We start from the raw sequence: 15,977 nt of genomic DNA, 5'->3' as shown, positions 1-15,977 counted from the left end.
TTCAGAAATACCAAATTTTCTTTATACTCTACAATTTGATATTAAAAGTTTTAAATTACACCTTCTGACCAATAGAGGCGATCATAATCTCTTTAAAGCTAGGATTTCTAGACTAGTAAGACCATACACATGGAGAACATGTTATCAACTTCACTTGTTCCACAAATGGAATGGACAAGATGCGGTGCAGTGTGGTTGAAGCGGCTGAGACTGAGCCTAGGGACCACTGTGTGGGCAAAGAGACGACCTCGGCATAAGAGGCTGGGGTCAGATGGTTTTAGATTCCTTCTCAGGTGGAGATTGTTTGAATATGAGAAAAGCAACTTCCTTAGAAAGAGGAAAGCTGAAACCACCATGATCTTTTGTCCAAACCTCCAGAAATGAAGAGAGAACCATTAGGTTGTAGCACCGGAATCAGGGAAGTGTCCTTCCTTTCCTTCTTCCTGCTTCCTGTGGAGTGTTTGCCCATCATCTTCTCAGAAATCCCACCATCAGGTGTGACGTGACAGTGCTCAAAGCTGGGACCTCAAATTCCTCTTGCCACAATTGCAAATTGTTCTCCTGTAGACCCCTTGCCCTCCATCGTGGACTACATCCACTCAAGACAGTCTTCCAAAAAACAAACCAAAACCAAAACCAACCAACCAAACAAACAAACCTCCACCCCTCGGTGTCTGCTTCTCAGATAGTTAGTCACAGTGATGACAAAATCAACGCACACACCTAGTTGTACGTGGACGCTGTTCATTGTTGGACAGAGCACAGCTGTTGTGAAGCAAATAAAGAACAATCAAAGCTATGCAAAGTCCACCACATTCCAGACAGGCTCTCGCTTTTTCCAGGTTGGCTCTTAATCTTGTGCGGTATATCCTGGTGAAAGGAAGTGAAATCCCCAACAAAAGCACCCTTAAGGAATAAGAAAACCTATGCCCTACAACCACGCAGTGGAGAAGTTTCATCTTTGGTACACCTTTCTAGTTACCCCAAAGATGTAACATAAACGATTCCTGAAATTCCCTCTGGAGACTCGGAGGAAACATATTCTGTGTGGGCAGCCGAGGCAGTCACAATCGCTTAGTTTTGATAATTTACCTTGAATTTCTCTAAGAACTTCTGCCTCGTGGTGGCTTTGCATATGAGGGTACTGTTCTGACTTTAGATGAGGCTCCCTAAGTCTGAACAAGGAGCCTGAACTCCTTGCTCTAAGGCAAGGATCACGTGGTTGGAGCAGAATTTCACAGCAGGGCTGACCTGGAGCAAACAGGGTCACGGAGACTTGCTGTGTCAGGAGAGTTAGGTCCAAGTGAGGGCACTTGAAGACCATGAGCTGTCCTTCCACAGTGGGGGAGGATTATATAATAGCACAGCTTGGGCAGTGGGGTGGTTTTAGGCGCAACATTCTCCCTTGCTGATTGGCTCCATGCCTATGGTTGGTGAAGTCTAGGGCAGGCTTATGCCAGTCACATTAAACATTACATTGTTAGTGGAGTGAATCACTGGTGTTTTGTACCATACAGATGTGTTAGGCAATACGAACCTTGAACTTTCATTCCTTAATCTAAGTAAAGCTGCCCCTCTCGTCCCACATGGTTATATAACTTGGCTACTTAAGGCTTTGTGTATGTGTGTGAGACTCCTTTGTTGCTGCTAAGCTTCCCTATGGTTACCCCTTATCTTGGGCATTACATAAGCTCCTTGAGAAGCCACATAATGTTTTATGTGTCTTAGACTGTGTGCTACAGTACTGGCTGGTAGCTTGTCTAGTCTTGGGCATGTTACCATGAGAATTATTATGTACCTGTGGGAAAACACAACACAAGGACGCATTTGGCAGGGAAAAGGGAGAGCAAAAACAGTGAGAGAGGGAGGAGAGAAGGAACAAATGGAACTAACATAGGAAGGGTAATGTAAGACTATAAAAGCGTAGAGCCGGAGGTGCCCAGTGTGGTGCACAGGTGTTTCCTAGTCTGTGGACTTGGAAGACAAGAATAGACAATTCAGGTACACTCAGGGTGATTCCTGTACTCTGATACACTTGCTTAAGGGTTTACATGAATCCCAGGCTTTCTGTGTAATCCCGGTGAAGCATGTAACTTTACTTCAGTTAACAATGTTTGGTTTTTTTTGTTTTTGTTTTTTGTGTTTTGTTTTTTTGTTTTTTGTTTTTTTTTTTTGGCCAGGCTCTGAAAGAAAAACCCTATCTTTTGGTGTCTCTTTAGTTACATATGTGAATCCTGAAATTCCTTCCACCGCCACAGTTGAACTGTAAAAATCTGGAAAAAACATGGTTGCACTAGGTGTTGCTATAAGCCCTTCCCTGTATGTTGTGATCACCATGGCACCACTCATTACTTCCGGGCAATGTGGATCGAAAGTCCACAATGTCTTTTGACCCAGGGACTAAACTCTTAATGTATAACTTTACAGACATGTAACTCCTTAAAGAAACACTCAGGAATCCGGCCCGTGATGGTGCACACCTTTAACCCCAGCACTTAGGAGGCAGAGGCAGGAGAATCTCTGTGAGTTCGAGGCCAGCCTGGTCTACAAAGCTTCACAGAGAAACCCTGTCTCAAAAACAAAACAAAAACAAAAAAGCACTCAGGAGACTGAAATTCAAGGACAGCCATGAGTTCAGGGTCATCTTGGGCCCCATAGTGAGTTCCAAGCTAGTATGGAATACAGAGTGAGACATTGTATTAGAAAAAAAATGAAACTTGATGTAAAGTGAGTCATTAAAAATAGGAAAACCATTAAAGGAAAAATAGTGGCAAGTGTCACAGTGAATTATAGATCCTCCTTAACTGTCTTTGCCTGGTAGATGGTAGATGTATGTTTCCAGAGCGTTACCTCTTTCTTCCCGTCTCCATGCTCAAGCCCATCTTCTTTAGTCTGGATCATGGAACAGCCACCAAAGCATCCCTTGCACACAGCCTATTAAGTGCTGCTTGAGCGTTTCAAAAAGATAGCACGGGCCGGGCGTTGGTGGCCTTTAATCCCAGCACTCAGGAGGCAGAGGCAGGTGGATCTCTGTGAGTTCGATACCAACCTGGTCTACTGAGTGAGTTCCAGGACAGGCTCCAAAGCAATACAGAGAAACCCTGTCTTGAAAAACAAAAACAAACAAACAAAAAAACCCAAAACAAACAAACAAAAAGATAGCACGGGTGTCTGCTTTCATAGAGACTGCGTTGTTGGGGAAGGAATCACCAAGTGCACAAACAAATTCACAGTTTGAGTTAAAAGGGGACAAGTGTGGGGCTCTGGGATGAGCAATATTACCACCTAGGAAGACTTCCTTGCAGAATTAATACATAGTTTTAGCTTCAAAGATGGCTAAGAGCAGGTCTAAAGGGGGTGCTAGCTCTCAGGTACAGGGCAGAACACTCCAATTGGTTCTTTAGCATCAAGGAGATTTGAAAGACTGAGCATGCACTTTGCTGGAGGTAGGAGATGCTGATGTGGGAGGCAGGTTAGAACCCACAGAATCTTGAAAGTTGGAAGGATTTCTGTCTCTTCTTGGCTATTGCCCTCTATCCTTCGGAACTCAGTTTGTGTGTTTTCTTCTCCCTACAGTTTTCCTTGCTATCTGTCCACACTCTCATTAGTGAGCCGTGTTCAGGGCGTGACCTTATTAAACAAAACCCAATGTGATACAGTTGTCCCTCTGTGTTCTCAGGCATCATCACATGCGTGGATTTAAACTGCAGGCAAATAATATGTTTAGTGTTCTATCTGAGCGGAGTGTGGATGACTATGTGGTACTTACAGTATACTAGGTATTATAAATAGTGTACAGATTATTTAAAATATGTAGATTATCTGTAAATACTGTCAGACTTTTATATCTGCAGAACGACCCAGCACCAACCTCCCACAGATATTCAGGAATGAGTGTCCTATACTAGACACATATTTACCTGGATTTGGTGGGAGTTTCCTGAGGGCAGGAACCAGATGTTATTCAAATATAGGATCTTGCATTAAAGTTTTCCCAGTACTCTAATTCAGGGAGAAAATGCAATGGCAGTAAATGCATGGTGATATTACTGGAAGAAAAATAATGAAAGATAGAGGTAATCTTCAGCATAAAGATTTTTAAATTAATTCTAACTAAAAATGAATTCAATATTCCTAAACCCTTAAATGCTATTCATAATTTTATTGAAGTAGCAGAATGACTAAGCAATTTTTAAAATTATTCTTGCCCAGAGGGGAAAATAATTTTATTTTTAATATTTGTTCTGCAGAAAGTGTATGAAGGTATGCAACATTTTACAGTTAAAAAAAATATTGGTCCAGTAAGATGTCTGAATTTAATCTCCAGAACTCCTGTGGGAGAAGGAAAGAACTGACTCTCAGAAGCTGTCCTACGACTCCCTACCCCATTCCCCAAAACCCATACTGTGGTTTATGGATACTTAGAATTAAATGAGAAATGATTTCTATCATAATCATCCCCCTATTCTAACCACACGTATACCAAGCAGGTAAATGACTGAGAAGACTTGAGGATATTTAGTGAAATAGGGAATTATATTAAATCATGAAACTAAAATTGTATGACAGGTAACTAACTTTGCACTAGCCTTGGTGACTAAAGTCAGGCAGATTAAGTAGATCTACTGTTCTCCAGCCTCTCCTCTGCTCTCTTCCAGCTTCTCTCTCCCCTGCTGTTAACTCTCAGTGTGATCAGTGTCTCCTCCTTACTGCTGGTTCTCAGCACAGGCTCCCCAATGGCTGCCACGACCACTGGACCCCTGCCAGAGTCTACTGGCCAGGGCTTCAGGGATCCCAGTCTGCCTGCTGGTGGCTGTCCTTCACACGCTTTGACAGTCCCTGCCCTTCGTATATTTGAAAAGACTCTAGTTCAAATTACAAGGCACTCCTGGACCCCATTTCAGCAAGTAAGCCATCTTTGCCTCTGGGAATAAGTTAAAAGCAGACATTAAGTTACTATCAAATCGTGCCTGTTTCTACCAGGCTTCTGGAACTAGACTTTGTTAGCTTTAAGTAACCATGACCACTGCGGACTTTTCCACTCTGATTATGTGCAAATCTAATCTGCTATGCAGCGGACACAAAGAACACCAAGAATTCAGCTGTACAGTATGCAAATCAACATACTATCTCTAACAGGACAGGGGCACTAATGAACTCACAAGTCCTTTAAAAAGTACAAATATTCCAAATACATTTTGAAGGCTTTCCTGAATTCTAACCTCCTTTTTGTATGTATCTCTCCATGTTCACTCTTTTTTTTTTTTTTTTTTTTTTTTTTTTTGGTTTTTCGAGACAGGGTTTCTCTGTATTGTTTTGGAGGCTATCGGTCCAGCCCAGCCTTGAACTCACAGAGATCCGCCTGCCTCTGTCTCCTGAGTGCTGGGATTAAAGGCGTGCGCCACCACCGCCCGGCTTCCATGTTCACTCTTAAGACAAGACAAAACAAACAATAATAACAAAAAGTAAAACAAAGTGCAAAACCTCTCAAAATCATTCCCTCATCTTAAAAACTGGGCCTATTCTCATAGTCCTTAGTTTCTCCCTCTTAAACTCCTCTATGAATTTTTCATCTCTGGGTGAATGAATGAATGAATGAATGCTGAGTAGGAGACTGAATATTCAAATGCAGTTCTATTTTAAGCAAGGTCAAGTGAGTTGCTAAGAGGCAGATTCTGCCTCAAAGGCATGATTTTTTTTCTTTTCTTTTTTTTCCCTGTTGCCCTCATTATTTCTAGAGTTGAATTGGAGATGGAGCCAGAGGCCAGCCCAATCCCAGCCTCCAGGGAAGATCTGATGGGGCAATTTATGCCATGAGGATGAGATGTTCAGAGTCAGGTTATAGTTACCTGTACTTGATGGCTGGTTTTGCTGTAGCAATCATCTGTGCTTCCTAAGACAAATGATTTCTGTCCACTTGGTATGCATGATATAGTCGTTTATATACAATTTGTCAAATACAAATATGGAATGATCAACATTCGACAAACTTAATCCCGCCTTCTGAAACCTTATAGCAGCCATTTATAACTTTAGTGAGATAGCAAAATAAGAAGGTGATTTTTAATTATATTTGCCCCTAGGGGAAATCAATAGAGAGTCCTTAAATTTCTGTTTGGATAATACCATGGATTTTGTAATATAAGTAACTAACAAGCAGAGAAATACAGAATAATGGTAAGTATAAGAGAAAGATGAACAAAGAGTCATCATTATGTGCTTACAAATGCTTATTCTTTCTTTCTTTTTTTTTTTTGGTGGCTAATACTTTCAAAAGTTCATACTCAGGTTAACAGGGTAAAGGGTGGCTTTGAAAAAGGCAGTTTATTCAGAGAAAAACAGCCACATGGCTGGCTCAGGTTTTCAGATTGAGATAGTCTGATGAACAATGTTCAGTATTTTAGTCTAAGCTGTTCACGCGCCAGTCAGTATCTTATCTCTTGTTTCCGTTCTCTATTCCTACCCCGGTCCTGCCATAGAAGAAGTGATCTTTATATTTTCTTGGTTATTAAATAACAGCGTTTGCTTAAGGGCTTCAACAAAGTGAGGCAAATATCAGGGAACTCTGTACTTTGTACTTTGATTCTGTGCTGTGTTGGTCATTTGCATTGGAAGACAAGGAGGTTGTCGCTTGATGAATGACAACAAGAGTGACAGAAGAGGGTACAGAAAGAATGTAAGAGCTGGAGGATGGAGGAGATGCTGTGGACTGTCCTCTGGACATGCTCTGTCCTTTTATCCAATGAACTCATGGCTACTGTGGTTACCTGCGTAGGACTTGCACACAATCCAGCACTTCGTAGATCAACAGGAATGGAGGACCAGCTCCTGAGCCCCCCACCCACAGCTGACAATCTGTTGGCAGTTAAAGCTAGTGAGAGGAAGGTGAATAGTTTTTCCTCACTGTTTTCACCACTGCTACACTGTCCATGACCAAATAAGTAACCACTCACCCATGATCATGGGAGCAAGCAACCTCACTTAACTCAGGCAAAAAATAAGAGGGACACATGTGGGGGGGGGCAAAAAGGGTCTAGAGGGAGTGGTGCTGGTATTTAGGCATCTGTACTGACCTGCCCTTGGGGTCCTGGCAGGATATGTCCTCAGCTTCAGCCACTAAGAGCACCTGCTGTCTACATTCACTACATTCCCTGTTAAAAGGTGGGCCTTGCATAGTCTCTGTCTGTCTGTCTGTCTCTCTCTCTGTGTCTCTCTCTCTCTCTGTCTGTCTCTTTGTCTCTTTCTATGTCTGTCTGCTTCTTTCTCTCCTTCTTTTCTGTCACTTTTTTCCCTAGGAACCAGTCTCTGTCCCCCTCTCTGCCCTTTTCTCTGCCCTTCTCTCTCCTCTTCAAATAAACCTCCTGTGTGAGCCTTGTTGCATGGCATGACTTCTCTTCATGGCACTTTTTAAATTACAAGAGGAAGGGGGAAAAGAAGAGAACAGGATGAATATGATCAAAATACATTATATACATCCTTGAAATTGTCAAGGAATAAATTACAAAGCATGTTTAAAAAATAAGTGAAAGAAAAAATTCAATAGTATGTCTGGATGATACAATCATTTCATCTCAACTAAAACAGTCTCTAACTTGAGCTGACTCACTGTATGATATTAAAATTTAATTTGATTTTAGCACATTCATAAGCAGGATATGTTCAGATGGCTAACTCTGTAAAGATTGATGTTCTCATATAGACTGAGTTTTGATTTATCTTACATAAATGATAAGGGCATCCTGGTTTGTGCTTTTGGAAGAGATGTTCGAGGGATACAAACAATGATGGCAAACTTCCCTTCTCTAAACAGATTGCCATGCTATTATCCAGAGATGCCCCAAGGCTGAAACTTCGCAATTTATTTTTAAACTGCTTGAATCCCCACCCTCCCACCATCCCCCATATGGCAAATTCTTGGTTTCAAATAAAATGTCTGACTTGTATGTGATGTAATTTTAAGTGTGTGTGTGTGTGTTTTAAGAAAGGGATGCACAAAGACAAAAAGATAAAATTTATTTTAATAGATCTTATTTGTTCTGAAGAAAATTGGATATAAATGTAAAAATGTATTAACCTATTTTTTCCAGTCAAAATTACAATTCTTATAACACAAGGACTGTTCAGCATTGCAGTGACTTAGTCCTACAATAGCTGTCCTTGCTATGCATGTGGTATTGTGGTACATGTGTGCATCTTTCTATCTCACATTAGTCACTTCTTGAGAAGTAGGGCCTGTGCTCAACCAGAATGCACAGCAGGTGCTCTTCTTTCGCACCTTGTTTTGAGTATAGGACTACAGTACTTGGGAGAAAAATAGCTGCTAGTAGAACAAACTCATTTCTCTGTGAAGGATGATTTTCAAGACGCTAAGATCTTCATGTTCTTCAGATTTGAACACATTTATGCTCACGGTGTAGAGGAAAGAGCGTGGCTTCAGTGGTCCTCCACTGAGGAGAGCTAAGACACACCATAGGGATGATTTCTAGGCCATGAACCAGTTGCCAGGCATGCTGGATAATGGCCTCAGTAACAATAGCCACAATAATGACCAATAATAGGCCGGGTGTTGGTGGCACACGCTTTTAATCCCAGCACTCGGGAGGCAGAGGCAGGCAGATCTCCATGACTTTGAGGCCAGCCTGGTCTACAAAACAAGTTCCAGGACAGCCTCCAAAACAATACAGAGAAGCCCCGTCTTGAAAAAACGGGGAAAAAGGCAGATGATGGCAGACGCTGAGAATGTGAGTCAAGGTGGGAATGGGACTTCAGAGGCAGCAAGTGGAGAAGAGCATGAAGTAAGATGTGCTGTTATACTGACGACACTGTAGATCTTTCATGGTCACACAAAGTTGTTGTGAATTGTCCAAAGAATGTAGCTTACTGGAGTACTATTTGGTGAACAAGAATAAGGCCATGTGTTGAACTGTCATTAGAAGCAATGAATGGGAAACTAGACCTTGTCTCTGACTGTAGTGGCATGGAAACAGCTCCATTGGGGGACTGAGGCATTCTAGGCATTTCTTTCTCATAAAGCCCTTGGGTAGGAGTCTTCAGTGCTAAATTTATCTTGACTGCTCTGAGCTCATTGAGGATTGTTTAGGTGTTCAGTTCTCCTGTATGAAGCTGTATGTATTGCTTGCTTTTCTTATTGCTATGACCAAACACTAAGGACAGGCTACTAAAGGGAAGAAGGGCTTATTTCAGACTACTGTTTAAGAAGGGCTGTGGTCCATCACGGTGGCCAAGGCATGGCTTCCGGAGCATAAGGCAGCTGCAAGCAGGGAAACAGAAAATGAATGGGAAGTAGGTCCAGGCTATAAAACTTCGAGCCCTGGTGGCTGACTTCCTCCAACAAGACTTGACCTCCTAAAGGTTTCACAAGTGGAGACCAAGTATTCAAACACATGGAGAATATTCTACTTCCAAACCATAGCAAATAGTCTTAAATCTCATGCTTTTTGCTATGCAAGAGCCCCTGGACACATAAAAGGCACACGTATGATGCACATGCTCTCTCTACCAGGTTGAGATCAATTAGTAGAAGACTGGGTTTTGACATTAAATTTCATACAAGTGAATCTGATAATTTTCTTTCTTTCTTTCTTTCTTTTTTTGAAAGAGTATGTAGAAGAATAGTACAAGCTTCAGATGTGGGTACAACTGGGCAGGGCTTCAGAAGTTGCCCGGCTGATGACAACTGCAGCAATTACCCAGCATCCCTTGGCAGCAGCAGTACAACAATAGGGCAGCCATTAGGACTGGAAGAACCTAAGGAAGAGGTTGTCTTAATGATAGCCTGTGTTCCACTTGGCACTGGGCAGGAGTCAAGAATCATTAATCAGTAGGTTACTGTTCAGTTTTTTCCTGGGGAGTCATGTTGCCAGCATGGTGCTAGGGTGGAGCAGACAAAAATAGACAAGACCTACACTCTGCAGCTCAGCAGGGGAGACTGAACTGAGAACCAAGGGCCACACGGGCAGTATTAGGAGAAAACCATGAGTGTCTGCGGTGAACTATTTGGGGCGGGGCAGCAGGGTGGGGCAGGTGCCATGGGAGTTAGTGTGAACATAGAGAACTCTTGCTGTGTTTTGAGAACAATGTGAAGTGTGATTAGGTATAACGAGGTCAGGGTCATGTGGTGTGGAGAGCCAGATTGTCACTTTAGTGATTTCTCCAGTACGCAACAGGAGTCTTGAACAGGCCCTTGCGAGGGAGTCATGCCAGGATTTTTTCCCAGAGAAATCTGCCCTCAGGGTGGACAACATGCATTGAGAGAGAGCATGACTGTGACAGGAGGGAAGGCCTGGTTAAGAGAATGGGATGCTTTATTAAGATCAAGTCAGGTGGGATGACAGTAAGCAGCAGGTCGGAGAGAGATTGCACAGTGCTACCCTGAGCTCATGCACTCTTCCCAGTCATACAGGGGGTCCCAGGTGATGGAGTCCACTTAAGCTAGTCACGAGAAAAGGCATATCATTCTTGGTGTTTAATGATCCTTGTGTTCAGGCCTAGATCACTTACAATGCACAGATAACACAATTCCCACTGTCTAAATTTATATAGCAGGTTATTGTCAATCACACCCCTAAATATGACCACACCAGCTGAAGCACAACACACCCTGTCCTCTTTGAAAAGCAAGCATGCTTTGGAGCAGAGATGCAGAATCAAGTTAGTTAGAGTCAGGCATTTTCTAAAGTCCCACTCAAGATGCATCGAGTGGAGGGTGTCTCCCTCCCACTCAGGATATCTCTGGAACCTGTGGATTTTGGCTCGTTGGTCTTCCGAATCCACAGTGCCTGCAAAGCTTTCTGTTGTCAGACAGAGGGTTTGATCCCAACAGATCCATCTCTAGTCCAGTGTAGCTCTGCCCAGAGCAGTAGTCATTATTTCAGGATCATTGTCAGGCATGGAACTCTCATTCAAATGCAAAGAAAACTATGGCGTGGATTTCTCAGCCCCTGATCCCTCTCCATGGGAGAGGACAGTCAAAGCTGAATCTGTCAGATCTCATCTCAGGGTAAATCTTTCAATTTATTGGGAGAAGAGACCACAGGAAATGAAGATCCCGTGGTGTATGGAACTGCTCTCACTTAACAAGACAAACACTAAGGAAGTGTCTGCAGAACCAGAAACACAGCAATTTGTTCAATGGCTAGCTGTGAAAGGATGCTTTATCCCGGCGATGCTCCTCCTGGGGATGTAGCAGGGCAGGTGGCAATGGCAAATTATTGGTACAGACCTGAGAAACCTGGAGCAGGTTTCCCACAGGCCACATATTGAAGCTGCACCTGAGAATAAATTCACGGCATCCTTTAGAACAATTCTTCTCAACTTGTGGGTAGCTCGACCCCAAGGGTCACTTAAGACCATCTGCACATCAGATGTTTACATTACGATTCATAATAGGAGCAAAATTACAGTTATGAAGTAGCAATGAAGATAATTTTATGCTTGGGGGATACCATAACATAAGGAATTGTATTAAGGGGCCATAGCATTAGGAAGGTTGAAAGTCACTGCTTTAGAGCCTTACAGAATCCAGAGCTACAAAGGCCAAATATTTTATTACAAACTAAAGCTAATAAATACACTGCTCCCATCCCATTATCTTATAGGAATTTATGACCCCTCTGAACACAAAAGAACCTAACTGAAGAAGAGCTGTAATTTGATCTTCCTGTGTTTACCAACAATGTGAATTTCCCTCTGAAGTGCAGAGCTAGGTAGATCACTGCATTAGGTTTCTGATTACTGCCTCCAAAGCAGGACACTCAATCTTAGTCTAGACTCATTGCGTCATTTGGTTCCAAATAACCTTCCTGCAGGTAACTTATACTAGGTGGGGGTCTTAGTTTCCTCTCTTATCACCACAGCTAAATACAGGTATAATAAGGAGACTGATCTAACAATTTTCCATTTTTGTGACTTGTGAAATTTATACTTTGACATGTCTTGCAAGAGAAAATATTTTCTAACACAGTGGAAGCAAGCTATAGTATGAACTTCCTGTGCTCTTGTATGGGAGAGAGGAAGATAGGTAGGTGTGACCACTTAGAATGATCTTGCAATACGACTCAGTTACTGGCAATTCAAGAAGTGCTCTCTGGAACTTTGCACCAATGCAAAAATTCTGGGTTCCTGAAGGCCTTTGTATTTTCTATCTAAAGGCAGGAAGAACTGAGTGGCACGTGTAAGATAAGCAGAGTGGAGCTGGGGATGTAGCACAGTGACAGAGTGCCTGCCTACCAAGTGTGAACCCCCGGGTTCAATTCTTATTGTCACACACAGGCAAGATAGCTGAATATGCTCACTATGGAAAGTGACTTAGTTCTCTCTAAGATTGGTAACAGCAAAAAAAAACTAGAAATAGTTTCAATAATTTAAGTGTTTGGCAAACAATGACGTAGTCATTCAATTGAATACTACGAAGCAATTGAAAATTGGGAAATATTTAGCTATTGACTTAGAAAAATGGGCCGTGATCATATAGTGGTTAGTACTCTGCGTTGTGCCTTAGAAAAATGCCTTTTGTAGGAGAGAGAGATAATTGTAGAATTATTTACAAAACATAATTTAATTTTGGTAAAGGATCAATCTATATATATATACACTATATTTTAATTCATAATTTTTGGTCACATGTCTATTTACCTAGATGTGTCAGTGGCATGTACACATGTTTAGGGCCTCATAGGTAACTGTGGAAGTAGGAAGGCAGACATTACTTAATTTCCTTTTAAAGTTGCCATAATAGTTGTGGATATACTTATGTATCATTTGCATTCTATGTCAAGCAATCAATATTTAGTATAATAATAAAAAAGTGGCAACTCAGGATTGATTTCATCAAAATGTGTGCATTATATTTTAGACCATCATCACGGGGCAGGGCCAGGAGCTTTGGGGGTCTTTGTGCTCACAGCTGCCGCTACTTGTATTCATCTTAGAATGTGTACTTCAGTCGTGCACCTGAGTAATCCGGGCTGAAACTGCGTTCCAGCACCCTAGAATGACTGTCATCAGGCAATCAGGGTTTCTACACTATGGCTTTCTAAGCATGTTTTCATTGCCTGGTGTAAATATTTTGACAGTAGCCTATGTGCAGCAATAATGCTTTGCATAACAAGAAATCAGCAGGTGCAGCCAAAGGAAAATGGGCTGCTTGAAGATCCATTCTCACTTGTGTATGACTTGAGTCTTCTAAATGTAGTGCTGTTGTTATTACTACAGCCGCAGTGTAATTGGTTGCTATGGATGATATATAGCCAAAAAACAAAAACAAACAAACCAATAAAAAATATTCTTTGGGAATAAAGTAGGAGCTACCTAGATGAGAATGTGGAGAGATGACTCAGTGCTCAAGTATGCTTGCTGTTGGAGCAGATGACTCAGGTTCAGTTTCAAGCACCCACGTGGCCTGCAATCCCAGTTCCAAGGAATTCAATGCCTCCTTCTGGCCTCTGCTGGCACCAGGCACACACATGGTGTACATACGCACATGCAGGCACTCTCGTAATGCACAGAAAGTAAAAACAAATCTTACGCAAAAATAAACTACTTAGACATTCTCAAGAAGTACTCCATTCAAAACCCCTATTTCTCAGGGAAGTCACCATCTTACACTCTGAGAAAAAGCATTCCCCAAAGCTTGTTGAGTATGCATTTTCAGTGGGAAGCAACAAGTAAGAAGGCTGTAGGAAAAGAACAACTTTTTGTTAAGTCAACAATCATAGGCAAGGATAACAAATTCTTGAATCTATTAAGTACACTCTAAGACAGGGGGAATGTAAGTAACCACTAGACTAAAAAGTGGAAGCCACCTGTAGACAGTCAAGTGAGTGTCAACACCAGGCTCTTTAGTCTTGGCTCACACACATCTATTTTCATTGTGGGCTTAAATAAAAGGACTCGGGATGGGGAGACGTCTTGATGGTTAAGTGCTTGATGTACAAGCATGAGGAATAGATTGTGGATCCCAAGTGGGCATGATGGTCCACCTGCAATTCTAACCTCAGAAAACAAAGAAAGAAGGTGCACAGAGCAAGTTGGCTAGGTGGCTAGCCATGTTGGTGAGCTCTGGATTTGATTGAGAAATCGGCCTTGTTGAATAAAGTGGATGAGTGATCAAGGATGGTTCCTGACAACAAGGATGGTTCCTGTTTTGTCCACATATGCATACTCACACCCCTGCACATATATGAAAGTAATTATTGATAGTAGCTTTAAAATATAATACATTTATTTTTATGAAATCCATCAATTGAGGTGGTATGTTTGTTTTGTTTAAATGAGTGTGTGTGTGTGTGTGTGTGTGTGTGTGTGTGTGTGTGTGTATGCATGTGGAGGCCAAAGGACAACCTCTGGCATTATCCTGAGGAACACCACCCACCTCCTTTGAGACAGGGTCTTTCATTAGCCTAGACTGGCTGGCCAATGAACTCCAAGGTTCCTTCTGAGTAGATTCTGCCTCTGGGATGACAAATGCCCATCAGGCACTTTTACATACATTTTAATGATTAAACATTTATCCTTATGCCTGTAAGGTAAGCATTTTGCTGGCTGAGCTATATCTTAAACCTGCTGTATATATATTTTTATTGCAAAATGTTAGTCATTTAGGTGTGGTGGTACACACCTACAATCCTAGAACTCGGTAGGTAGAGACATGGGGATCAGAAGTTCAAGGCCAATGAGTAAGAAGTTAATGTGCCCATCTTTCAAACAAACCAACCAGTCAACAAAGAAACAACACACTAAAATGTTAAGTGGTTTTTCACTTTGTGTATTGTGTATCTACAGATGATGGAACCAACACCTCTCAACAATAGACATCATTTCCTTCAGTAGTCATATTTAGAAATCCAGTCTAAAGTGCAATTGCGCTTAGAAGGGAACCTGTCAAATGGTTTTGAATCACAGCTGGATCCTGTGGGTTAGGGGAAGCAGATTCTTCTATTTGCCCCAGAATTTCTAGAGCTACACTTTTTGTTAAAGCATTTCCTATTATTTTTCATGTGGAGATAGCATGAAAATAGAACTTAAAGAGAAACCAAAGCTCATACAAAATAGGAACAGCCCACTAATGGCACTAAACCCTTTGGGAATTATTTTGGTAATACTTATGTGAACAGCTGTAGAAAAAAAATTTAATCCAAACCAATTCATCATATAAGATATTTTTTTTCTTTTTCCATGATTTTCTACATTACTCATTTTCTCTAATTTTATTAAAATAAGATAGACAAAGCATTGTAATTATAGTTCTCCTTCTTTTACTATCAATGAAAGAAAGGTGATGGAAACTCAAGCAAGATGATGAAGAGACAGATCAATGACTGCATGAGGACACACAACAGGACATGCAGAGTAAGAGCTTAATAGTTATTGAAAAGATGAGAATGCTTTTTCAAAGTTTGACTCTTAGTCCTGCATGGCTGAAGACTCGCTTCTGCTAAGCTTATTTATAAGAATAGAAGAAGGGTCACCAAGCTTCCATTTCTTGGAGTCAGTTAAAAGAACTAAACCATTTCTGGAGAAAGAGAGTGATGGTTCCTACTGTGACTGGAGTACTGTCTCACTGAATTGGGGCACCTCTCAGAAACATGTAGCAGGAATCACATTATCTTGGATTCTGACACATATGGGCTGACTCACAGAGGGGAAATTCATAAATTCTGTATTCCCACAGAGATGGCTAAGCATTAGACGTTTAGTTCTTTTTTGTCGATTTTTGTAACTGTACCCGCAGATACCAAAAGCAGCTATTTAATGTGCTCAGACAAAAGTACCTGGAGAGGCACCAAGAATTTAACACTGTACTCAGTTAAAATTTTTCCAGGAAATGGTTGGGACTCATTTTTTGATAGCCCTTAAGCCACAGGATTAAATGATGTTTCAATGTGACTCATACATATTCTTTAGAGTCTATAATATACATGTCCTCTAAGCAGAGTGAAAAGCGACTTCTCTGGGGC

At 41.5% G+C, this 15,977-nt stretch overlaps 1 long non-coding RNA gene across 1 annotated transcript; it reads right to left on the bottom strand.

The window, feature by feature from the left end:
• LOC121132817 lies at positions 1-1,307 on the bottom strand. Its single transcript, XR_005869463.1, has 2 exons — positions 1,093-1,307; positions 1-765 (listed from the first exon to the last, which is right to left on the bottom strand). It is a non-coding gene; the product is annotated as an uncharacterized LOC121132817 (long non-coding RNA).
• Between the last annotated feature and the right edge of the window lie 14,670 nt (positions 1,308-15,977).

The sequence above is a fragment of the Mesocricetus auratus genome, unplaced genomic scaffold (genome assembly GCF_017639785.1).
Source record: "Mesocricetus auratus isolate SY011 unplaced genomic scaffold, BCM_Maur_2.0 Super-Scaffold_100018, whole genome shotgun sequence".
NCBI classification, from domain to species: domain Eukaryota; kingdom Metazoa; phylum Chordata; class Mammalia; order Rodentia; family Cricetidae; genus Mesocricetus; species Mesocricetus auratus.
The sequence above is the reverse complement of the archived record's forward strand: the minus strand, read 5'-3'. Positions and strand labels throughout refer to the sequence as shown.